The sequence below is a fragment of the Cervus elaphus genome, chromosome 15, assembly GCF_910594005.1.
Source record: "Cervus elaphus chromosome 15, mCerEla1.1, whole genome shotgun sequence".
In the NCBI taxonomy this organism is placed as follows: Eukaryota; Metazoa; Chordata; class Mammalia; order Artiodactyla; family Cervidae; genus Cervus; species Cervus elaphus.
In genome coordinates this window covers 1,040,271-1,067,854 of record NC_057829.1, presented here as the reverse complement: position 1 = coordinate 1,067,854, position 27,584 = coordinate 1,040,271, and the positions used below count along the sequence as shown (strand labels likewise).

The 27,584-nt window shown below is 35.9% G+C and overlaps 1 non-coding gene and 1 pseudogene across 1 annotated transcript; both read left to right on the top strand.

Annotated features, from left to right (window-relative positions):
- LOC122709153 overlaps positions 1-27,584 on the top strand; it is a 77,451-nt pseudogene that overhangs the window by 30,623 nt on the left and 19,244 nt on the right.
- Positions 25,425-25,497, top strand: LOC122709737. The gene has a single exon (XR_006345704.1). It is a non-coding gene; the product is annotated as a small nucleolar RNA SNORD36 (small nucleolar RNA).

Genomic DNA, 27,584 nt, shown 5'->3' with positions numbered 1-27,584 from the left:
TATTTTTATCTGCATATAATCCTTGTCTTATTGTTTTTTGGTTCCCTGTTTCCCATTCTTTCCTTTACTTCCTGTCTTTCCTTTCTGTGGTGCTATGTGAAATTTTCTTATTGTAAATAAACATTCTTCATTTTCAACTTCTCTCTGAATATCCTTTTTTTTAATTTTAGAAATTTATTTTTTTTTAATTCTTTGGTTGTGATGGGTCTTTGTTGCTGCACGCGGGCTTTCTCTAGTTGTGACGAGCTGGGGTTACTCTTCACTTTGGGGTACATGGGCTTCTCATTCCTTGGTTTCTCTTGTTGCAGAGCACAGGCTCTAGGTGCATGAGTCTCAGTAGTTGAAGGTTGCAGGCTTAGTCGTTGCAGCCCTCCAAGTTCTAGAGCTTGCACTCAGTAGTTCCAAGGCAGGTGGAATCTTCTTGGACCAGGGACGAAACCCAGGTCCCCTGCATTGGCAGGCAGGCTCTCATCCACTGTGCCACTAGGGAAGTCCAGAATATCCTTTTTGCTGTAAAGAAAACTTGTCTCTCCACTGAGGACCCTGTTTCCCTTATTTTCCAAGTATGAGGTGGGGGTGCATTTCACAGTCTAATCCTAGACACTTCCTGACTCCCAGGATATTTATTCACCGGGCACATCCACTTTGACATTATCACACAATTATGTTGAATTTTCAAGATACTAGCAATAAGGAAAAGATACATCTCAAAAATGCAAGATAAAACTGCCACATGGATTTTTTTTATCTTTTAAGATTTTGAATTATGGGATGATGTAGGATTAAACATTCCAAAACCTCCAGACTTACTACAGCCCTACCGAGATTTTGGAAATCATCAAGTAACTGGAAAGACCTTGTGGAAGTGGCCAGCGGTGTAGAAGAAGATGAGTTAGAGGCTCTACACCAGTTTTAGGCAGCCTTCCTTCAACCCTTGAAACTCCGCAGACTGTAGAGGTGAGAGGTATTAATAATATAGTCCACAAAAAGTGTTTAAGCCATGTCAAAGCAGACTATGAGATATTGAGTTTCTGTTTTTCTCCCATTCTGATTTTAGAACTCCTCGATAGTGCAGAAATTAGAAGATAAAATTAGTTTATTCAATAGTGAGAAATGGTCTTTGTTGGAACAAATCAGAAGACTTGAAAGGTTAGTACTTAATCATCATTTCTATAAAACCTCTTAAAATTATTAAAGAAATTGACAGATTATATAAACATATAAGATAATATTTCAGTGGAAAGCTATAATTTTTCATACCCTAATACTTCTGGGGGAAAAAATCTTATAATTGCTTATATACTTAATGTGTTCTTTTCCCCCCAAAAGTTGTTAATCACTGTAATAATCAGAAAATCATATATGTCTTAGAACCAAGGAGTAAGATATTTTTTACTTTCTTCAGGTTGTATCACTTCTTCATGCTAGTGTTATACATATTTTCCATTCATTATTTCATTTAATTCTTATACTCATGATGTGAGTTAGATGGAATTTTCCACATTTCGCACACAAAGAAGGCTCAGTGATAATCCAAAGCATAGTTTATAAAATCATTTAAAAAAAATCATTTTTATGTTTTGTAAGAGTTTGTGGCTACATTTCTATATGAAGCATCAATATATATGGTACAGAAAAGATTAATTAGTTGCCAAACCACTTTCTATTAACATGTTATACTTTTAAAGCATTAAACCCAGTATGAGGTTTATGCTATTGCCAAAGTCTTAAAAAATACAATTCTTCACTAATAATTTCTCTTTCTTTTACAGTGAAATGGACCTCCTCAAAAATGAACACTTTGCCAGCCCTGTAGTTTGTGACTCTGTTCAACATTCTTTGGATCAGTCTCCCCACAAAGACTCTGAAGACAGTGGAAAGAAATCAGTTATAAATAGTTTTGACAAGGGAGAAAACAGGATGTCCATCTTTCAAAATCAGATGAAGTTGATTCCACTGTTCCTAAAGAGAATTTCCCACATTCTTTCCTCAGGAGAGAAAGAGAAGGAATACCATCTTCTTCTCCATCAAGTAAAAACAGAGTCCATTTTGATAAACACAATAGGTTAGTATGTGTTCTGTGTTTTGAGATGCATCTTTCAGCTATTTAGTACATTGTCAAACTAGAAGAATTTCAGTTCTTATTTTGCAGATCAGATGCATGAATTTTTATGTGTCTGACATGAACTTAACACATAGCAGAGTCCACATCATTGCAAAAAAAATCACAAGTAATTACTAAGTTAAATTGTGTTAAAGAGGAATAGACCGTAAATGAACTAGGTCCTATTTTAGCTAAGTACTGAAACCCATAAATAATATGTATGTTCTGTGTGCTGTATTTTACCCAGTGTTTTTTACCTTTTCTGTGTTCTACAGTCATTATCAGATTCAGTAGAAAGCTTTGATATTAAATAGTTGCCTTTATAAAAAGGCGATTAGTTCTTGATCTTAGTCCTTTTTCCTGTGTCTGCCTCCATTAGTAATGTTGTGTCATGAATATTATCTTAATTCATTTAATTTTTATTGAATAGCAATGATTGAACTTAGATGACTAAAGCAGGGTCCCTTGCCCATCATGATTATGTTTCCTAGTAGAGGAGACAAAAAGTATTTACATTATAATGTGAAAAAAGAATATTCTCTAAGAGAGGAATATTTATTGAGTTCTTTTTATATGTCAGGCACAGTTCTAAATGCTTTACATATGCTAGCTTAGTTAATCCTCACACATACCTTGTGATGCATTCTGAGCCAGTCATAATTCCTCCTCCTATTAAATGGAGGAGTATTAGAGCAAGTGTTGGGATGTAATAGGAAAGCAGGACTAATTTGTTTTAGACTTAAAGGTACTCATTATTAGTGAGAAGTATTTGATTTTTTTTTCCAAAGCAAATTTTTTTACTCATATGCCACAACTTTGTGTGTGGTTGTGTGTGATTGAAATAGACATGGCCCAGTCCTCAAAGTGCATTTAATCTAATATGGTTAAGATATAGTCATAAAAATAATGCAGTGGCATTTGTAGTAGTTCTTAATGTTTAGTAGTTCCATATATCTCCTTTATAGTCCAAAGCCACTCTCAGGAGAAAGATGATTGTTAAATTTATCCAACTAACTTTTTTAGCTCTTAACTGTATGTTGGGCAATGTTAATGAAGAATATGAAGTTTAAAAGAAGAGTGAAAGTGTTAGTTGCTCAGTCATGTCTGACTCTTTAGGACCCCATGCACTATAGCCTGCCAATCTTCTCGAGGTCCATGGAATTCTCCAGGCAAGAATACTGGAGTGGGTAGCCATTCCCTTCCTTGGGGGATCTTCCCAACCCAGGGATCCAGGCTGGGTCTCCTGCATTGCAGGCAGATTCTTTACCATCTGAGCCACTAGGGAAGCCCAAATGAAGCCACTAGAGAAGCCCAAATGAAGAGTATAGTAACGGTAACCAAACATGTTACACTTCGGTTACAAACTTTACAGTATAAGAGAGACTGTCAGGCAATTATAATATTGTAAAAGGTAATAATATAAGAGAAGTTCAGCTTGCTTGGGGAACACACAATCAGTGTTCCTAACCTAGTCATCAGAGTAGGAAAGCTTTCAGGGAAGAAGTATTTTCTAACTTTATACCTGATGAGTAGGTAGCAGTGAACCAGGCAAAGAGATAAGAGGAAGTTTTCCCCCTAAGAGGGACTAACAGGAGCAGGAAGAACACTGCACTTGGGGAGCTAAGAAGGATTTATGAGGATTGCGGCAAAGCATGCAAATGAGAAGACAACAGGAGGGGAAGTTGGAGAATTAAGCTGAGACTAAGTCATATGAGCTGTGTTAACTCATTTTAGAGACTTGGTATCTGTTTTTTTGTTTTTTTGGTATCTAAGTTTTAAAACAAAGTAAGGAAAACCACTAGACCATTTGGGTATGATCTAAATCAAATCCCTTATGATTGTACAGTGGAAGTGACAAATAGATTTAAGGGACTAGATCTGATAGACAGAGTACCTGATGAACTATGGACAGAGGTTCGTGACATTGTACAGGAGACAGGGAGCAAGATCATCCCCAAGAAAAAGATATGCAAAAAGCAAAAATGGTTATCTGAGCAGGCTTTACAAACAGCTTTGAAAAGAAGAGATGTGAAAGGCAAAGGAGAAAAGGAAAGATATACCCATTTGAATGCAGAGTTCCAAAGAATAGCAAAGAGAGTTAAGAAAGCCTTCCTCAGTGATCACTGCAAAGAAATAGCAGAAAACAATAGAATGGGAAAGACTAGAGATCTCTTCAAGAAGAGCAGAGATACCATGCAAAGATGGTCACAATAAAGGACAGAAATGGTATGGACCTAACAGAAGCAGAATATATTAAGAAGAGGTGGCAAATATACACAGAAGAACTGTACAAAAAACATCTTCACCACCCAGATAATCACGATGGTGTGATCAGTCACCTACAGCCAGACACCCTGGAATGTGAAGTCAAGTGGGCCTTAGGAAGCATCACTATGAACAAAGCTAGTGGAGGTGATGGAATTCCAGCTGAGCTGTTTCAAATCCTGAAAGATGATGCTGTGAAAGTGCTGCACTCATAATGCCAGCAAATTTGGAAAACTCAGCAGTGGCCACAGGACTGGAAAAGGTCAGTTCTCATTCCAATTAGAAAGAAAGGTAATCCCAAAGAATGCTCAAACTACCGCACACCTCACTCATCTCACACGCTAGTAAAGTAATGCTCAAATTCTCCAAGTCAGGCTTCAGTAATACATGAACTGTAAACTTCCAGATGTTCAAGCTGGATTTAGAGAAGGCAGAGGAACCAGAGATCAAATTGCCAACATCTGCTGGATCAAGGAAAATGTAAGAGAGTTCTGGAAAAACATCTATTTCTACTTTATTGACTATGCCAAAGCCTTTGACTGTGTGGATCACAATGAACTCTGGAAAATTCTGAAAGAAATGGGAATACCAAACCACCTGACCTGCCTCTTGAGAAATCTGTATGTAGATCAGGAAGCAACAGTTAGAACTGGACATGGACCAACAGACTGGTTCCAAATAGGAAAAGGAGTACGTCAAGGCTGTATATTGCCACCCTGCTTATTTAACTTCTATGCAGAGTACATCATGAGAAACGCTGGGCTGGATGAAGCACAAGCTGGAATCGAGATAGCCGGGAGAAATATCGATAACCTCAGATATGCAGATGACACCACCCTTGTGGCAGAAAGTGAAGAAGAACTAAAGGGCCTCTTGATGAAAGTGAAAGAGGAGAGTGAAAAAGTTGGCTTAAAGCTCAACATTCAGAAAACTAAGATCATGGCATCCGGTCCCATCACTTCATGGCAAATAGATGGGGAAACAGTGGCAAACTTCATTTTTGGGGGCTCCAAAATCACTGCAGATGGTGACTGGAGCCATGAAATTAGAAGACGCTTACTCCATGGAAGGAAAGTTATGACCAACCTAGACAGCATATTAAAAAGCAGAGACATTACTTTGCTAACAAAGGTCCATCTAGTCAAGGCTATGGTTTTTCCAGTAGTCGTGTATGGATGTAAGAGTTAGACTATAAAGAAAGCTGAGTGCCGAGGAATTGATGCTTTTGATCTGTGGTGTTGGAGAAGACTCTTGAGAGTCCCTTGGACTGCAAGGAGATCCGAACAGTCCTGAGTGTTCATTGGAAGAACTGATATTGAAGCTGAAACTCTAATACTTTGGCCACCTGATGTGAAGAACTGACTCATTGGAGAAGACCCTGATGCTGGGAAAGATTGAAGGCGGGAGGAGAAGGGGAAGACAGAGGATGAGATGGTTGGATGGCATCACCGACTCAATGGACATGAGTGTGAGTAAACTCCGGGAGTTGGTGATGGACAGGGAGGCCTGTTGTGCCGCAGTCCATGGGGTCGCAAAGAGTCAGACATGACTGAGTAACTGAACTGACTGAACTGAAGTTTTAGAGAGTCCTCTAGAGTAGTGGTAATTAGAAGGTAGCAAAAATGGAGACTCATGGGATATCTTTTGGAAGAGTCCAAGAAAGAAATGGGGGAATTTCCTGTATTGGAAAGAGGTAGATAGATTTATAAGATAGTTAGAAGGTAAAAATTGATTGGATTAGGAGGTTAAAACTAAGGGAAGGATAAAGACTTTCTGGCTTGTGCAGTTAGATGTGTTGTAGCTCCCTCCGCTGAAAGAATAGGGGAGGGGGACTTAATGAGCAAACAGGCTTCAGCTTTGGCACACTAACTCCAAAATCAGATGCTACTGGGGGCCGCTTTGTGGTGTATACTAAGTAACCTCTGTTATGTAATCTTAGATGTTACCCCTTTTCTTCATAGATTAAGCACATAAAGTGCAACTCATAGTTACAATATTATGAATACTATTACATAGAGACCAGTGTTATTTTACAAATATAAATGTTTTAACTTTCTTTATTAAACATAAATAGCTAATATTTTCAATTACAAAAAATCCTTTAAAATATATGTGAATGTTGAATGAGCCTCTCCTTCATTTATTTTTCATTTTTAATTCTTTTGTGTGGGTTTCTAACATTAAGGTTTTCTAACATTATCATGATATAGATCTGCAGAACTTCTCAGCAACATACCAGGTTAGCCTTCACAGCCACTCTTTACTTTTCTGGGACCATAGAGAATTCGGGAAGAAAAAAAAAATCCTCATTTCAGGTTTTGCAAACAGTTTCTATAGTCATTGACCTGCCATACAACTTCAGGTTTAATCCATTAACATTTTTAAGACATTCATTCACATAATATCAAGCTCTTTTAAGATCAGCAGCTATTGCTATTCCTTTTTCCCTGTATGATTCTCCAGTGAAGTGACCTTAAATCTTTTGTGGCTGAGAAATTCAAACATTTGTGGGGTAGGATTCACGCGATGATGGGAATTATAACCTGCAACTTTCTTCCTCCTTAAACACCAGTTTAACTGTTTGGTATTGTCCCATTTTCATTCAGTGTTTTCTTCTTGGAAGTTGTCTCCTGCTTTCCATCAAGCACTACTCTCTTTCTGTCGAATGTCAGCAGATAGTCGTTTAGGATCAGAGGTAAGTTATACCAGATTCTTGCAATTTTCTTAAAACATTCCATTTTTCTTGTTAGCCTTTTACCCCCAAAATAATTGTAATACAACTCTGTTTCAAGTACAAATCTATTATTTAAACTAACAAACACTCTAAGAAATAATTCCAAAGTTTTCAGCTTTTAAGGAAAGTAGTTGATTTATTTTTATCTTTGGATTAAAGCTCTTTTTAGTATGAAAGTGACTCTTTACAGTCTAGTTTTAATTTTTTATGTCTACCAACGTACAATTATATGCCTCTCTATGGTGTAATTTAGAAAACCAAGTCAGGTATATATATTATTTATAACTTCAGTTATTTTTAGATTACTCCATTTTTAATTTCTCTAGGATTGATTGTCTTTGATTGCAGAGTTTATTGGCTCTCGGATTTCTTTTCATCAAGTCCTTTGTAACGGTTGTTGCAGGCTTATCTTAAAAGGGTGTTTTTTCCTCCTTTCTTTATACTTCTCCCTTTCTATTAATGCCTTTCTTGCGGTTGATTCCACTTCTCCTCTCCTGGGCTTCTGTCCCACAGTGTCGTTAAGAATCTGAGAGAGCTAGAGGATGGTTTGGAGGCAGTCTGGCAGTTCTCATTGCAAGACTGGGGCAGCCCCCATGGACTTCCCCTTGCATGTGTTTTCATTATGCAAACTACTCTTTCACCTTAGCCAAAGATCGTGACTTTGTGGGTACCTTTCCCCCCAAAACAAATATTAAAAACCACTGAAGCTGCCCCAGTCCTGTGTTATCGCTATTTGTTCCCAGAACTGAAGCCTAGTAAGCCTCCCTGTCTGTTTCCTTGCTTCTTACTAGTGTTTTTTTTTTTTTTTTTTCAGCTTTAACACTTATAACTTTTATTTATTTTTTTTTTAAATTTTTTTATTAGTTGGAGGCTAATTACTTCACAACATTTCAGTGGGTTTTGTCATACATTGATATGAATCAGCCATAGATTTACACTTATTCCCCATCCCGATCCCCCCTCCCACCTCCCTCTCCACTCGATTCCTCTGGGTCTTCCCAGTGTACCAGGCCCGAGCACTTGTCTCATGCATCCCACCTGGGCTGGTGATCTGTTTCACCATAGATAGTATACATGCTGTTCTTTTGAAACATCCCACCCTTACTAGTGTTTTAAATCCATTTCTGGTCTACAAAAATGTTTGTCCTGTTTGGAATCTCAGGTTGTTGTTGTTTTTGTTTTCCTCCTCATAATAAATTGTCCTTTTGAATGTGTGTTTGAAACAGAAGTGACAGGGTCCAAATCATAGCCTTGAAGTCCCATCACGCACAGGAGGCCTCCAGTGTCGTCTTTGATTAACCCTGTGGTCTTCTAGGTGTCTCGGATTGCAGACAGTGAGACGAGCATCATGCTAATGCTGGGGCGCTGCCTGCCGCACATCGTCCCTAACGTGCTGTTGGCCAAGAGAGAGGTGAGGCCCAGAGAAGTACTGTCATCCCCATCATCACGCTGTCCATTTTTTGTCATTTTGAAGTTTAGTGTTATATTTTTATTTTGTTAAAGTTTATTACGTGCAATCATATTCTTACTTTTGTGCATGCATCTCTGCTCCTAGAGAATGGTTTTACACCATTCTCTTAGGAGAGAATGTTAGGTGAGTTCAGTAAAACTGCATGGTATTCATGTTTTCCAATTTTGCTTAAAGCATCATTAGCTTCTGCACACTAACTATTACTGCAGGTCCATTTATGTGCCATGAACACTGTCCGTTCTCTACATTATCGGTTAACTAATTTATTTGATCTCTCTCTTGATATGATATGTGTGACTTGCCTACAGAAATAGACAGTCTTGGGATTGAACATTAATAGGAACTAATAATGTAACTCTTTTCATAAATGTACTTGTAGTTACCTCTTATTAATGTTAGTTTTATTGTATTTGTTTGGCAGTAGTTAGACTTGTCTTAGAATAGGATAGTTATAATATTGTCTGCAATAACTTTTGAGAGTATCTTTTTCATTTTTCTTGTAGCTAACCTGTTATTGACAGATGCTTTAAATGTCTAAAATAGAGTAGCAGATTTATTTTGGTACACATTGCCTATGTTATAAGCCATAAATACTAAGAAAGTATTCTTTAGAGTTATTTTTCACCATTAAAAGATTAAGGAAAAATTATGTGTTATCTCATTTAAATAGTGAATGATTTATTTGCAAACAAGTTTATTTATTTGAATTATTCAATTTATGAAATCAATTTGCAATTCACAAATTTTTTAAATAGGTTAAGAATATTATCGAACATGTCCTACAAGTTTTCTTTTGTTAACCTCTTAATCTATACCGCTGGTTTAAATCATAATTCACGGGACCTACAGTATGATAGGTACACAATGCATTGGCAAAACCCATATAAGAGCTTATCCTTAATTATTTGTTTAGCACAAGAAATTTGTACTGATCCTCAAGAAAACGTATATGTAGAGCTTTAATAATTTTTATAACTATAGGTATTTTTAATTTAAAAATGGTAAGCATGACTGTTTTCTTACTTACGGTTTTATTTTACCTAACATTTAAGAATAGTTGTGAGATATTAAGAAGTATGAAAATTTTCTATGTCTTGAAGGATCAGTGTCCAATTTCAGATTGTTTTGCAGTTCTGCCTGGCAGAATGGTGTTTGAACTTCTTTTTCCTTTTTCAGCTTGTAACATAATCTGTGCAATGCATTAATGTTTGCATCCCTTTTACTATGTTTCCTTAAGATAATCTTTAAAATAGCATAGAAACCTAATTGCTATGAGATGCAGTTTAAGCTTTTTAAAAATTTTTATTTTCTCTTTTTTAATCATAAAAAACTCTACCACTAAAACTGATGGTACTGCATGAGTTTTTATAAATTTGCATCATCAGTAATCAGATATATTATATATGTAAATATAAAGTGAAAGAGGAGAGTGAAAAAGTTGGCTTAAAGCTCAACATTCAGCAAACTAAGATCATGGCATCTGGTCCCGTCACTTCATGGGAAATAGATGGGCAAACAGTGGAAACAGTGTCAGACTTTATTTTGGGGGGCTCCAAAATCACTGCAGATGGTGATTGCAGCCATGACATTAAAAGATGCTTACTCCTTGGAAGGAAAGTTATGACCAACCTAGACAGCATATTAAAAAGCAGAGACATTACTTTGCCAACAAAGGTCCGTCTGGTCAAGGCTATGGTTTTTCCAGTGTTCATGTATGGATGTGAGAGTTGGACTGTGAAGAGAGCTGAGCACTGAAAAATTGATGCTTTTGAACTGTGGTGTTGGAGAAGACTCTTGCGAGTCCCTTGGACTGCAAGGAGATCCAACCAGTCCATCCTGAAGGAGATCAGTCCTGGGTGTTCATTGGAAGGACTGATGCTGAAGCTGAAACTCCAGTACTTTGGCCATCTCATGCGAAGAGTTGACTCTTTGGAAAAGACCCTGATGCTGGGTGGGATTGGGGGCAGGAGAAGAAGGGGAAGACAGAGGATGAGATGTCTGGATGGCATCACTGACTGTATGGACATGAGTTTGAGTAAACTCCGGAAGTTGGTGATGGACAGGGAGGTCTGGCGTGCTGCGATTCATGGGTTCGCAATGAGTCGGACATGACTGAGCGACCAAACTGAACTGAACTGAACTGAACTTATGTATGTAAGCATATATTTATATATGTACTTGTATATTTTATTTGTGGTATGATGTTTACTTTTCTGGCTGATTTTAAGTTTTTTATATTTAAAAATATTTTTATACTTATAATTTCATGAAGATTTGATCACTTATCTTTGTTTTCTTAATTATTTGTATCATATTTTGTTTTACCAGAAAATTTACCATTTTTAGTATACCAGAGTTGCATTCCCTCAAAATTAAATTGGTAAATAATGAGGTTTATCTTGCCTTTCTTTGAAACTAATTCCAGGGCATAGAAGCACAGAACTTTTATTTGATTTTATCCTTTGATATTGGATTACTGGTATTTAATATTTTACCCTAGTTCCATAAATTTATTTTTTTAAAAGGTCTTATGATTTAAGGATTAGTATTTTTGTTTCTTCTTATTTCTCAAGTTTTTTGTGTTCTTTTATCAGTATAAGCCTTTTTATCAGTATGTGAATACAATTAAAATGTCCATTTGTATGATTGATCATAGCAATATCCTAGATAATTTAAAAAATAAAACATTAAAAACAGAGTGTAAGGTTTGATTAAATAATGTATATTCATGGTTTAACATCTTTTGAATATGAAAAGTTGTACAATAAGAGCTTTTCTTCCCCTGTCCCTGAGCCATCATTTCACATGCAGTAAATTTTAGTAAATCCTTTGCCCATTTTTTTTTTTTTTTTTTTGGCCACCTCGCCCCCTGAGGACCGGCCGGGCGGGGGCGGGGTGGCGGCCGGGGGCGACTTTTGCCCATTTTTTAAGTGGATTGTTAGTCTTTGAATTGTAAGAGTTCTTACAATTCTGGATGTTAAACTCTGACCTCATATCTGATTTGCAAGTATTTCCTTCCATCCTGTAGTTGATGTTGTCCTTAAATGGAGAAATGTTTTTAATTTCTGTGAAATCTGATTTCTCTATTTTTTCTTTTGTTGCTTATGTTTTTGGTACCCATCTAAGAATCCACTGCTAAAGCTGAAGTCAGAAAGATTTACCCCTGTTTTCTTCTAATAGTTCTATACCTTTAGCTCTTATATTTAGGTGATTGATCCATGTTTTTGTTTTGTTTTTTGTTAATATATGGAGTGAGGCAGGAGTTCAGAACTGTATTCTTTTCATGTAGTTACCCAGGTGTCCCAGTACCATTTGTTGAAGAGACAATTGTTTCTTTATTGAATGGTCATGGCACCTTTGTCAAAAATCAGTTTGATGTAGCTGTTTGGATTCATTATGTAAACTTTGAATTCTGTACCATGGGTCTTTATGTTTATTTATCTTTATGCCTGTTCCACTCTATTTTGGTTACTGTAGCTTTACAGTAAGTTTGGAAATTAGGAAGTATGAGTCTTCCAGATTTGTTCTGTTTTTCAATATCATTTAGCCATTTAGGGCCCCTTTTGGTTCCACATAATGGGATGCTCAGTTTTGGTCTCTGCCATAAAAGTGATTTGAATTTTGATAGGAATTGCACTGAATCTGTGGATTCCTTTGAGGAATATTGACATTCAAATAGCATTAACTCTTGTATTTTATGAACAGGAAATTCTTTATAGTATTTGCACACAGAATGTGTTAAGAATTGTTCTTCCTTTTCTGTTCTTTCAAAGAGTTGAGTAGGATCAGTATTAATAATTCTTTAAATGTGTTTTAGAATTCACAAGAAAAGTCATCTGATCCTAGAGGTTTTTTTAATTATTGATTCAATCTATTTGCCTGTGATAGGTCTGTTTTGATTTTCTGTTTCTTGTGTCGGTTTTGGTCATTTATGTGATTCTAGGAATTAGTTCATTTATTACCTAACTTGTTGGTGGAGCATTGTTTATGGTATTCACTTATAATCTGTTTAATTTTTTTTAAGTTTGTTACTAATGTCCTCTATTTCTGATTCTAGTTGTTTGCATCTTCTCTATTTTTCTCTTAGTCAGTCAAGGTAAAAGATGGTCAATTGTATTGATCCTTTCAAAGAGCCAACTTCTGATGTTGTTGATTCTGTTTTTTTTTTTCGGTCCTATATTTCACTTACCTCTGCTGTAATCTTTATTATTTTCTTCTTTCTGCTGGCCTTTAGTTTAGTTTCCTTTTTGTGGCAAGGTTGTTGAACTGGAATTTCATTTTTTTTTAAATGTAGGTGATTATGGCTATAAATTTCCCTCTGTGTTCTGCTTATGCTGCATCTCACATGTTTTGGTATGTTCTGTTTTTCATTTATCTCAAAGTATTTTAATTTCCTTAGTGACTTCTTTGACCCATTGGTTGTTTTAGAGTGTGTTGTGTAAAATGTATATCATTAAAGCTATAAAAAGAAAAAAAATAAAGGAGAGCACCAATTCCCTAAAAGCCTTAAAAATTAGCTAGTCACTCTAAAGACTTGTTCATCTTCTAAGAAACCAAACTTTACTCTTTTACATTACCATTTGTGGTTGCTCTGTGGTAAAATTTTAACTTAAGAGTAATAATATAATTTATAATTGTATGAGAGAAATGTAGTAGCACAAGTATAGTAAAGTAAATAGTAAGTTGCGTAAGCTTGGTCCACCTTCTTTACCCATGTTGTGTTTGTGTGTGTGTATCTTGTAATTTTCAGAGCAAATCACATGCTCTTTAGCAGTATCAGAGTTTAAAAGTCACTAAAGTATTTCAGTTAGGCTTCCTGAAGGCTAAGACCTGGGAATTATAGATAATAATTCTAAGAATAGGTATTTTAGCAGCCCTTGAAGTATAAAACTTTTCCAGAGGTGAGTAATCTTGTCTTTTCCTTGTAAAAGTCTTTGTAATGTTTTTTTTCTTTGTATGTTATTACCAACATCATGACAAATTTCAACTGAAAATCCAAATCAAAGGGTGTATACTTAACAGTATTTGACTTTAAATTTTAATTCATTATTGCTTAATTCCTAGGCAAAAGACTAGATGAAAAAAATTTAGTAACAGCCATCTAAAATTTTTTCGAAGCTTAGGTTATAGGAAATATTTTCAGTGGAATAATGAAGACAAGTAGTGACCTGTAATTAACTGGACTGATACCACCTTTCTAGAATTGTAGAATTTTGCTACCTGACCTGAAGTACTCAAACATTTCCTCATTGGCATCTGATCTAAGTGCAATACTTCCTTTTGTATTTTAGATTCCTTTCAGATCTTGGAGTCATTATCATATCAACATTCCCATACTTTTAAAAATTTTAAATTGTGCCCGATCTCATTTCCTACTTCATATCTTTTCCCTTTAACATCTGATCACTCACATTGTTTTAGATCCTGTTTAGGTACTATTTTTCTTCTGTTTTTGTAGTCTGAACACATATTAATCTTTAAAGACTGAGAAAGTCAAGTAAAAGTATTCATTAAATCAAATGTAATCATCTCTGAAGACGTTTACTACCTTGAAAATGATTTCTTTATTATCATTAGAATTTATTTTGTTTTACTTGTAAAACTGAAAGAAAAATACTGGAAGCCTTTCCTGTTTAATTCTGTACAAAATTTCATAGGAAGGGCAGGAGGTCCTTCATATGGAGGGAACTAGTGTTGTCAAAATGGCAGAAGTCAAACCAGTTGAAGCAAAACTCAATTACTTGAGTAAAGTGCAGATTACTAAGTCTTTCAGAGTAATGAATTCTAAAGGCCTTAGAAATATCTTTCCTAGTGTCCATGGTAAGAAACTGCTGGAATACCTTCTGTAATTGGATTACTACACTGATTTCCTCTCTAATGATCAGTAGGAGATCAGTTTTATATTTCACTTCAGTACACGTTAACTGATAAAGCATGTTTGAAAATATTTAAAATTTCTGTTGCTTTCAAATATGGACTCAGTAACGTTTTTATGCAGGGTAGGTAAGGGATTCCTTTTGGATATCATGTTTATCAAAGCTTTATTATTTTGCCATGGTTATTATTCAAAGACATTTTTAAAACCACTGTCACATTTTCTTCTGAAAATCTAGACGCCAGTTTTTAAATATTTTATTTTGAATTATAAGGAAACTATTTTATTTTATTTTATTTTTTTTGGAAACTATTTTAAACACTAGATTTCTTCAGTTGGAGATGATGATACCAATGGGAGAATATTGATTCAAATCTATACACTTATGCATACCATTGACCCTTCCTTGAACAGTGCACAGATTATGTGTGCTGACCACCGCACAGTTCAGTATCCAAGTATAACTTTACATTCAGCCAACCACAGATCCGTGTAGTAATGTAGTACATGTTTATGGGGTAAAATCTGCATATAAGTGGGCTTCCCTGGTAGCTCAGCTGGTAAAGAATCTGCCTGCAATGAAGAAGACCCTTGTTCAATTCCTGGGTCGGGAAGATCCCCTGAAGAAGGGATAGGCTATTCTTGGGCTTTCCTGGTGGCTCAGACAGTAAAGAATCCGCCTGCAATGCAGGAGACCTGGGTTCGATCCCTGGGTTGGGAAGATCTCTTGGAGGAGAGCATGGCAACCCACTCCAGTATTCTTGCCTGGAGAATCCCCATGGACAAGGGAGCCTGGCGGGCTATAGTCTGTGGGGTTGCAAAGAGTCAGACACAACTGAGTGACTAAGCACACAGACACTTCATATAAATGGACTCACAGCATAGTTCAAACCTGTGTTGTTTAAGGGTGAACTGTAGTGTGAAAATTCTAAATAGAGTCTTGTGGATAAACTAGTACGTCAGAGGCTTGGAAAATGGTGACTTTACAAGAAGTAAGATGTGCAGCACAGCAGATAACGTACTTACAGAATTCATTATTTGAAGAGTGGTATAAATAGAAGTTGTGATTAAATGAATGATAGAGGAAATTAGGATATTTGAAGTTGGTCATAACTTAGCAATTAAAGTCCTGATGGCTCTGTCACAGACTACAGCCTCCACTTTTTCCTGCCATCACCTTCTGGACCTCTTCTCAGCTCAGCGATGCTCAGGAAGAGGAAGCCATCTGGCACACTTTATGATGGCCATAGCCATCAAGGTGCCAGGATGTACCCAGTTCTTGGCGTAGAGTATCAACCAAAGTGTATTGGCACTGACTTCCCACATTTGCTATTTTAGCCAGCAAGAAATAAAAACAGATGGCAGTGTAAATTATTACTAACTGTGATTGAGAAAAGTGGAAGAATATTTCTCTAAAGTCCTAAATTCACAGAATTTTAGAGTTCAAGGAGAGAAGGACTGACAATTTTTTTTTCCTTTCCTATGTGTCCGTTTGGATTGGTTGGTAATGGCTGCTGTGTTGAGAAGGGTTTTGAGGCCAGCTTTGATCTCAGAAAGGAAAATTAACAATCTTATTAGCAATAGGTAAGAAAATGATAAAATATATGTATTTTTGATTTCTGTACTCAGCTTAATTCCTGTATGTTCAGTTGAGGAAACAAAAACTCAGAGAGGTTCACAGTTTTCACTGGGTTCTTTGGTACTTAGGAGGTTTGAGACAGGAGCTCTTCAAACTCCGAGTTTAGCATTCTTGGTTTGGCACATCTGTAGCCACATTCCAGTTAAAAGATTCATTACAGTAATGTATAACATAAAATTCCTCTTTGATTAAGAATCACTAAGCCTCATGGTTTGAAAAAAAAGAAAAAAGGAAAAGAAAACTTAAGGCACAAAAAGTAAGCAGTAACACAGTTATTTTGGTATACCCGTTTTTGAGATAAAGAAACAAATTATTATTCTGTATTTTAAACAGAGGGTGTATGCATGTACTTGCAGTTAGAGCAGATATCTTACCTGCACTTCATAAGTTTATTTCTTTAAAGAGTAATGCAATAGGAAGAGAGTAGAGTGAGATAGTTTAAGAGTGAATATTTGGAGATGATTGGGAAGCAGGGAGAAGGGTTGGGAGAAGGGTTAGGAGAAAGCAAGAAAACCCGTGGGAGAGAAAGATCAGCCATGAGGGAAAAGTACAAGTGAAATATATAGGGCCTTTTTGATTTTTCAGGCATTAAAATATTTTCTCTTTTTGTTAGTACTTTCTAGAATAACTACCTTTTAATCCTTAAACTTTTACTCTCAGTGGAATATGCTTATGTGTCATCCTAGTCCTCTCATTAAAAGCACTGGCCCTTAGCAATCTCAGTGGAGTTCTCTAAGGATCCTTGGTATTAATGGTCCTCACCCATCAAGCCTCATAGTAAGCATCTTTGGAAAACATCAAAATACAAGGATCCATACATATACTGTTCCATTCCCAGTGCAAAATTACTTTCCCCACTTTTCAGTTATTCACTAGTCTAAAACCTACTACTACTACTGCTAAGTTATTCAGTCATGTCTGACTCTGTGCGACCCCATAGACGTCAGCCTGCGAGGCTCCCCCGTCCCTGGGATTCTCCAGGCAAGAACGAACACTGGAGTGAGTTGCCATTGAAAGATGGCAGAATGAGTGTTTTTTTTTTTTTTTTTTAACTTTAAAATTTTATTGACGTATTGGTTTACAATGTTAAATTCTGTTGTATAGCAAAGTGATTCAGTTATACATATACATACATTTGTCTTCATATTTTGCATATGATTTTAGACAAGTTCCTCGGTCATCACTGCTGTTCTATAGATTGGTATATTGAAGTTACTAGTTAAGTAGGAATTTTTAAAAATTGTTAATACTTCAGTGATGTATATCAATATATGAATGTTCAGTACCTAAGAAAGCATCCAATGTGGTTATTTCCAATTGTATCCCTCTTCCTCCACTGCTCCCAGGGATATCTATAATCTTGAATTTTGTACTTAGCATTTCCTTACTTTTTTTTTTATAATAGCTTTACCTTGTATGTTTTCATATAATATATAGCTTACATTTCCACGTTTTTGACATTTGTATGAAAGAAAGCATGTCATATTTTCTGAGACTTGGTTTGTTCACTTTTAATTTTAGATTTATTCATATTGATGCCTGTGGTTGTAGTTCATTCATTTCTCTTTTTTGAACATTTGGTAATTTATTTCTCTTCTTGGTAAAAATTGGAATTATTTCTAGTTTTCCTTTTCTTTGCTGTTAAAAACAATGATGTTCTAAATACGTTTATACATGTCACTTGGTGAATATGTAAGTGCAAAACTCTCTCTAGAGTAGTCTTTGGAGTGGAAATTGATAGGTCATGTGGATTTTCATTTTCCTAGATTTTTTTTTTTTTTTGCTACATAAGTTGTTTTCTGCCAGTCAAATTATTTTCCAAAGTAGTTATATTAATTTAAACTAACTGATAGTGTATTAAAAATTCCCTTTGTGTCAGCACTTCGTATTGTTTGCTTTTTAAATTTTGTCAGTTTGGTACATTTAAAATGGAACCTCATGGTTTGATTTACATTTTTCTGATTACTAATGAGAGTAGAATGCCTTTTCTAATTTTGTATTCGTGTTTCTACTTCTGTGAAGTGTCTGCTTCTTTACTGCCCATTTTTCTAATAAGTTTCTCTTATTTATAGATTTTCTTTTTTCCACTCTTTGTGGATTATATATGTTGCAAATCACTTCTCCCAGTTCTTAATCTTAAAGATAAGTTCAGCCAGTGAAGTATATTTGCTTAGTCTGCGACCCCATGAACTGTAGCCTACCAGGGTCCTCTGTCCATGGGATTTTCCAGGCAAGAATACTGGAGTGGGTTGCCATTTCCTCTTCCAGAACAAGTGTTTTAAATTTGTTTTTGCTTCTCAGATTTGCTTTTCCTCTTCTTATCTACATCTTTGTGCTTTGAATTTAGGTTTATATCATGTAATTATAATTTAACATAATATATGTAAGACATTAGAAATAATGGAAAGGACTTCTAGTCATGCCTTAGTTTCAGTCTCAACTTCTCTAAAAGCATATCATCTGTTTCTAAGGGAGGATCTTCAGAATAATGTAGACTTTTCTTTAAAGTGTCATGCATTAGTACATAGTGATTGATTCCTATTTTAAATCTGCTAGTACTTTTTGGTGGGTAGGGAGGTAGATGGGAAAAATAAATGAGAATAATCATTCTACCCTTTTTATTATATCATAGTGATTTCTTTAAAATATGTGCAAAATAGAGGATTTCTCTCCAAAAATACTTTATCACTTTTGAACTTTTATTTCATTAGATTTGCAAATCTACTTTGAAAGTGAAAAACATTAATATCTTTTAAATGTATTTTAGGATTTTACCTTGGTTTAATTAAAATGTGAAAAAGCTTTAATTTTCAAATACTTTGTAAAAGAGAAATAAACTCTTGTCTGTTTCCTTGAAAATACTAAATTTACCTCTGTATGTTGAAAGTGGAACAAAATATTTAAAATTTTCATTTCAAAATAGAACATTTCTGCAAATGTTTTTATGGGGAGCTTTCAACACCTGTGAAGATGGTCTTTTTAACTGGCCACTAGGTTAGGTGCTAAGGGTATAAAATGATTAATTATTTCTGATCCTACTGTGCTTATGGAAGTATGAAGAGTTATCTTTATTTTCTGTTTTTCATTTTAGGTTTTAAAATATAGTTAACTTCTGCAAGTTTTTATTTAAAAGCACTTTCAAAATTTAAACTACTATATCAGCTTATAGTAAGATAAAGTGTTACTTAGTGCAAAAGGTAATAGACCTTTGGGAAGTATTGGATGAGAAAACAAGGTTAGTTCAATCGTAAGTTACTTTATTGCATTGTGATGTGCACCTTCTGCGCAATCTCTCCGTAACTATGTTTATGTTTTTCTCTTGAATTATCAGCCTTACAAAATAAAAATTTGCTCCTCTCTCTGTTGAGGTTTATTTCATTTAAAACTTCCATTTATGAATACTTTGGGGGGAAAAGAATATTCTGCAGTGCATTTTTACTTTGACTTTTTCCACCTTCGTGTTCCTTTAGGAGTTGATCCCCCCTCATATTGTGTATAGCCTGCCTGCATCCTGAGCCTAAGGAGAGAGACCAGCTTCTCCACATACTTTTCAATTTGATCAAGAGGCCAGATGATGAGCAGAGGTGAATGTGACTGCTTCTTTGGGAAGTAAATACAATGTTGACTTGCTCATTTTATTAATTTGGCATCATGATTACCTTTTTTATCTTAATGCCATCTTTTCTTTCTAAGGTCTCTTTTAATAAAGGAAACACTGACCTTGTTCACAATGAAGGCCCTACAGTGTTTTCCTTCTTGTCATTCCAACTGCTTACGTTGAACTTCTGCACTTTTGTGTTCGTTATCTTTGGACTGCTAATTATTCCATTAAGTCTTTGCTTTTATCTTTCACATTTGATTTCTAAGAACTCCTAAATATTTCCCTTTTCCCCCCACAGATGAACTAGATACAGCATGGCCTCTTAATAGTTATGCTTTACCAGAAATAAAATATTTAACATAGGAATGTCTGCATCACCAAGCTGTCTGTAAAGCAGTTTCTGTATGGCTAGAGGGATACAGTGTTTTGGTTAGTCCTGATTCAAACGCCCACAGTCAAGGATGCCTGAGTGGAGAAATGAGTTGTACTTGGGGGTGTTGAGGGGCATGAGAGTGGTTGGGGCAGGGGGACAAGACACATACCCAAGAGACTTCTGGAAGAAAGGGGAATGGGTGTTTTGCTCAGGCAACCATGATAGATGTCTCCCCAGAAAGTAGACTTTTAAATACTAGGAGAAGCTGTGCAAGTGTGAACGTGAACGGAATATCCTAGTGGAGGGTAAGCAGACTAAGCACCAGTTGGACAAGACTGAGCTGTTGAAATGTTTCCACACTGCAATTTTCTAAATAAGCAGATAACTTTTGCTTATACATTCGCAAAACAATAGGATTGTACATTAAGATTAGGTAACTTGATATAATTTTAGTTCTTGTTTTACTGATTGTTAGAGTTTTTACCTCTTCTGAGAATGTTGGAAAATCATAAAGTGAACCGTAAGACAAATCAAGCCCAAAATTTAAAACACAAGGAATCTCTCCACCATGAGAATAAAAAGTCCTGTAGACTTTTAAACTCTATGAACAGGTATCTCTTTCCTACCCTTATTAAAATATACCTGAGCAAGCAGAGAGACATGTTTTTTTCAGGATCCAGTCAAGATTAATCTACATGCTAGCTGAATAGAAGTAAGGGAAATTCAATCAGGTTCCAGTCTTTGCAAACTGAAAATTTTCTGAGGACAATTTGATGGTGCTGTATAGGAAAATGAATATTTTATCTTCTCCTTGAAAATGCTATTTCCTATCTTGGAAACTTAATTAATAATTAAATACTACTTATTACATTGTCATTTTTAGAGTGCAAGGCAAAAATCTCTCAATTTACATAGCCCGTTTTTACAGACTGCATGTAAAGCTAACAGCTGCCACCTGGTGGCCAAAAGTAGCTATCCGCATGACTTCAGGTCAAGATACATCAGGATTTAAACACGCATATTCGCAGTTGATCTTCCACTTTTCAGAAATAAAGTTATTTATTTAAATAAGCTAAACTGTTAACTATATTTGATATGAATAAAAAATAAAGCAAAAATTTTAAATTAGCATAAGTTTGACATATAATCAGTTATTACTTTACTTACTGAATCACAAGCTTCCTTGTGCCCTCCTGAGGAGGACACAAGGACTGTCCAATTTTATGGTCAGCTGTATTGTGTTTTTGGTAATTCTTTGCTAGCAGCCATAACTAACACCATATTTCCACCTATTGTGTCAGTTCAGTTGCTCAGTCGTGTCCTGCTGTTTGTGACCCCATGGACTGCAGCACGCCAGGCCTCCCTGTCCATCACCAACTCCCGGAGTTTACCCAAACTCATGTCCATCTAGTCGGTGCTGCCATCCAACCGTCTCATCCTCTGTCGTCCCCTTCTCCTCCCGCCTTCAATCTTTCCCAGCATCAGGATCTTTTCCAGTGAGTCAGTTCTTTCCATCTGGTGGCCAAAGTATTGGAACTATAGCCCATGGAATTTCTCCAGGCCAGAATACTGGAATGGGTAGCCTTTCCCTTCTCCAGGGGATTTTCCCAACCCAAGGATCGAACCCAGGTCTCCTGCATTGCAGGAGGATTCTTCACCAGCTGAGCCACAAGGGAAGCCCATTGTGTCAAATACCAGTCAAATAATTTCACAAGTAGGAACAGTATTTATGATTTCCCACAAGTAGAAATAGTATTTTTACTATCACAGGAGTCTGTTTCCAATGCTATTAATAATCTGTAGCCATCTGATCTTTTCTGTTTTCAAGTATATTTCAAAACTGACCTACTTTTTACAATTGTGACTCTTAATTCTGCTGACTAGGAAGTTTATTTTGAGGGGCTTAACATTTTTTGAACAAATTTGTACATGTTTAATATAGTGATGGTGACTCACGATTTAAAGTTATTTCACATGAAGGTCTTATACAAGTATATACTTCTTACATTTGTTCAAAATGCTTAAATTTCAACAGTTCATTTATTATAATTATCAAATATTTCTGAAACCTATGTATATGACTTCTCATTATTTTAGTAGCAGTAGAAATGATCAGAAATGAAGAAATTTTTAGTGGGAAGCTAAATGTCTATCTTAAAGCCTGGGAATTTCTTTTTCCATTTGTCTTTTATTCACTTTATTTGCCTTCCTAAAGTAGGAGGAAATAGAGAAAGAAAAATTGAGAAGCCATCAGAGAAGACAATGACATAAGTATAAAGGGAAATCATGTAGATAAACATTACAAGGTTATGGTGAAAGGAAGCCGCCGTATACAGGGAAGACATACTGGCTCAACATTTTCCTAGCGCCCATATACTTACTGTCTGTCACTGCTCTCCTCAGCCTGACTCAGCAGTCAGCTACAGTTGTAGCTGACTCGGATGGACTAAGTAGAAACGTAAAGTCACTCTTCAATTTTCAGTTAAATCGACATATTTTAAGAAACAGCAATGAGTTATTGCTTTTATAGTTGATATGAATTAAACATTCTGTTTTGGTTTTCCTTAAAGTTGGCTACTTTGAAATATCTCTGGAAAACATGCTTTTTTTTTCCATCAAGTTTTACTGGTTTTGAAGTCATAGGTAATCAGAAGTAAAAAAAAAAAAAAAAGAAACTTACCATTCTGACTTTCAGAGTCATTTTAAATGTACCTTCATTCTGAAAAGTGAAAAATCTTTTTCAAAATTTTGAACTATAAATCCATCATCAAATGAAACTATCAGATTAATTATTTATATATTGTTTTATAACAAATTACCCCAAAAGAAAGTGGTTTAAAGTAACACTTGTATTATGATTTATGTGAGTCAGTTCATCTGGGTCTCTTATAAAGCTGTAGTCAAGGTGTTGTCTGTGGCTGTAGTCACCTCAAGGTCCATGGGGGAAGGATTTGCGTCTGAGCTCATTCACGTGGTTGGTCATTGGCGGGATTCAGTTTCTCGTGGATCTTTGGACTGCAGGCCTTGGTTCCTCCTTCACTGACTTATAGCCAGAAGTTGCCTTCAGTTTCTCTCCACATGAAACCATTCAACATGGTAGTGTCTTCAGAGCATGCCAGCCGAGAAGGCAGAAAAGACTGTCTCACGAGATGGATGTCACAGGCCTTTGTAACCTCATCTCATAAGTGACATCCCATCACTTTGGCCATTATTCTGTTTGTTAGAAGCAAATCACTGGGTCCAGTCTACACTCACCAAGATGGGATTACACACAGGCATGAATATCGGGAGACAGACCTCATTAGGAATCATGTCAGAAGCTGCCTACCACAGTTATCTTGCGTTCCATACCAAAAATTCTCAAGTATCATTTTACTAATATGGTATCATAGTTTTTAATTACAGAAATCTGTCTGCTCAGTCGTGTCCAACTCTTTACAACCCCATGGACTATAGGCTAGGCTCCTCTGTCCATGGAATTTTCCAGGCAAGAATATTGGACTGGGTTGCCATTTCCTCCTCCAGGGGACGTTGCCAGTCCAGGGTTTGAACCTGTGTCATCTGGGTCTGCTGCATTGGCAGGTGGATTCTTTACCACTGTGCCCCCTGGGAAACTGAATTATAGGAATACTGGGAAAATAATCATAGATTGATTTAGTGACTAGAAACTGAAATTCATTAGAAATGGAAGCATTAAACATAATCTCAGAATGTGTTATATATATGGGAAGTTAATTTAGGAGATTCAGCTTTACAACAGTAGAGAATCTCTTCACAACATCTCTCAAATGGTGTTGCCATTGCTGGAAGGACTAGTCTTAAGAAACTCACTCCCTTGGGGCAGCCTTTCCACTGGGAAAAGTCAAAAGTCAAATTTGATTGTACAAAAATAGTTGTACTCCATGATAATTAGAGCTGACTCCTTTAACACTTAGTCCTAGTTATGCTTTCTAATGCAAATGCTAGTCTACATGCATTAATTCTGTCTTTCAGGCAAATGGTGCTGACGGGCTGTGTGGCATTTGCACGTCACGTTGGACCCACACATGTTGAAGCTGAACTTTTACCACAATGTTGGGAACCGGTAAATAGCTGTATTGGGTTTTCTCTAGCTGTTGTATTCTAGGTTATTGTAAATGCTCATGTTATCTTTTTAAAATGCTATTAGGAAATAATATGTGGGATATAAATTATGCTACTATTTCTGTTGCCCAGCCCAGTGATTTAACAGTGCTTAAGAAACGTCTGGGATGTTTTGCTTTATTCTGAATCAAGTGAGATACAAAATACAAAAAAATATAAAAAAACTAATGTGTTCAGGGAAAGCAAGAGGTTCTGTGTATGCATAAGTAAGGAGGTAAATAATAGACATAGTATCTGTATATACTGTATACTTGTATATATTACAAATATATACAGAATATAAAGTGTAAACCTTTGATGTAAGAAGTCTGTATATTTATAATTCAACTCACTATTTACTAACAATACTTTTGGTTTTATATTGAATATTCCCGTCTTCTCTAGAATTCAGGATCTTTGACTTTGTACACTTGACATTTAGGTCATTAAGTAACTCATTGTTCCATCCTAAAAAGATGAATTTCTTACTTATGAAGACAGATTTCATGGCCTTATTTATATCTGCTCTGTCACTTGTTCTTAAGAAAAAATATTACTCTCCGGAATATTGCTAAAGTATATGGTCTTTGAGAATTCTCTTCCCACTTTCTTCAGATATTCACTTTTTTCTTTAAAATTTAGTAGATTCATCTACTAATTTAGTAATCCAGAGACATTATTTGAAAGGGAACATTATATATTATTCATATTATCTCTGACAGTCCCTATGTTACCTGCAAATTGTAATGCACACTAATTTAGGGTGAGACTCTAATCACTGAAAATCAAGTTAAGTTGGAAACAATATACACAACTTTGAATTTACAGTTCTCTACAGTTCTATATATGTACATGTCTTTTTTAATTGTTTTTCCATCTTTTAAGCTTTATTGAGATTGTAATTCAGATAGCATACCACTCACCTATTTAGTCTACAAGTCAGTGGTTTTTAGTAGTCACAGAGATACACAGCCATCACTACCATCAATTTTAGAACAGTTTTATTACCCATAAAAGAAGCCCCAGCCCCTTAAATTGGTTCTTGTATTTCAAGGTTGTTTTGGCTATTCTGAGTCCCTTTAATTTCTGTGTAAATTTTAAGATCAACATGTCAATTTCTGCAAAGAAGCCAGCTGAAATTGTAAGGATTGCCCTGAATCTGTAGATCAATCTGGAGATTGTTGCCATTCCAATAGTGAACCTTTCAATCCATGAATTTAAGATGTCTTTTTGTTTGTTTTGGCAATGATGCATGAATTTCTTCACCTGGAATCACTGTGAAGAGTAAAATCCAAGCTTTTTAACTCTGCTGGTAAAGAATCCACCTGCAATGCGGGAGACCTGGGCGTGATCCCTGGGTTGGGAAGACCCCCTGAACAAGGGAAAGGCTACCCACTCCAGTATGCTGGCCTGGAGAATTCCATGGACTGTATAGTCCATGGGGTCGCAAAGAGTCGTACACGACTGACCGACTTTTACTTCACTTCACTTCACTTCTCCGTTTATTTAGGTCTTTTGAATTTTCTTTCAGTAATGTTTTATAGTCTTCAGAATACAATGTACATACTTCTAAAGTTTATTCCTGAGTGTTTTATTCTTTTTAATACTATTGTGTAAATAGAATTTTCTGTATTTTTCTGGTTGTTCATTGAAAGTATGTAGTAATAGAGTTGACTGTAGTATGTACATTTAATTTTGAGACATCCTGCTAGACTAAAGAAACGTGTGAGTTTATGTGTAACATATTATGACATTCAAACCATTTTGTCTTGAGGTTACTGTTTCTGGGTTAAGTCTAACTCTGAGATCTCAGTTACCAACAACTCCCCTGCCACCTCTTTCTTCTGTAACCCGAATAAACATGGACATCAGGGATCTGTCAACCGCCTGCCTCCAGTTTGTTGCCCAGTAGATTGCTTCGTAATTTCTTTTCTTAATTTTAGGCATCCAATACTTTAATGAATTATGTCACCTTTTCATATGGGAATATGAGAACATATATAATTCTTTTCCAGTCAAAGAAAGATTTATATTCTATGAAGAAGACATATGGGAACAAAACCCAGTATGTGTCATTTTTTTTGTTTTTGTCATTTTTTGTTATGATTCAGCGTAGTCATTACAATAGTAAAACCCCATGATCTTCATATGCAAGCAGGAATGAATTGACATCACTTACTTTAAAAACAAAGTCATAACACCAGTCAGGAGCTCTGGTTAAATCACTGATAATTTGCAACGTAATCCTTGAGGTAAAAAAGAGGAATGAAGGATCATTCCTGGTACATATTGTAGGCCATATCAGTAAATACCTAGAAGCGGGATTTTCCAAATTTGAAAATATAATAATGTTCCTAGGGAAGGAAAAGGTTGCTCCTGACATCCTAAGGAAAGCTGTCTTGGGCAAGCCCACAATCTCTAGACACCTTGCCATATTTTCATCTTTGCTTTATCCTCTTTCTCTTCAACAGATAGCCCCCGTGAACTCATTTTTTAGGTTCTCTGAGTTCCTTAATCCTGATCCAGGTATAGGTATCCTCAGAAGTGGAAAGAAAGAAGCCTTATTGCATTCCTAACAGGATTTGTGGTGAAAAATAATTCTGTTTTGGAGGAAGGGAGGGTATGTTGTTTATGTTTGATTTATTTATTTTTTCTCTAGATTAATCACAAATACCCAGAAAGAAGATTGCTTGTGGCAGAATCTCGTGGCGTGCTGGCACCCTACCTTCCTGTAAGAATTGTGATTTTTCTTAAAAAAAACTTTTCCTTCTTTTTTTAGCAATAGAGAAACCTTTTTTTCAGGTGTCTTATTATACGTTTTAATCCACATTCTGTCGTAACAAAGGAAGAAGTTAAGCTGAATAAAGAAAGCTCACGTTGATACCATGTGACATTGCAGACAGAGGGGAACATTAGCCATTGATTTTACATGAGTATAAATATATTAAACCTCATCAGGAATTCTCAAAGTTTGGTCAGAGGACCCTGGGGAGTTCCTTGATCCTTTCGAAGAGGTCCATGAGATGAACATTATTTTCGTAATAATATTAAAACATTTTTTGTCTTTTTCTCTGTGTTGACAGTTACAGTGTTGGTGCAAGCAAAATTTGTAATGGGCAACGGTGGCAGTGCATTAGCGCTGATCAAAGCAGTGACCCCCAGATGGAGAGATAATGATCATATTCTTCACTACAGGGCACTCACAGAAAGTCAACTTCACTTAAAAATAAACTTGGTGAATCGGTGAAATTATTAATTCTCCTAAATTTTGACCCTAAGTATGCCTCTTTTTTAATATTCTGTATATTCAGCTGGAAAATACTGATATTAAGCCCTTTTGCTGCATTCTGAACTATGATGGCTGTTGCAGAAAGAAAGCACTCAGATAGTTTGAGTTGTG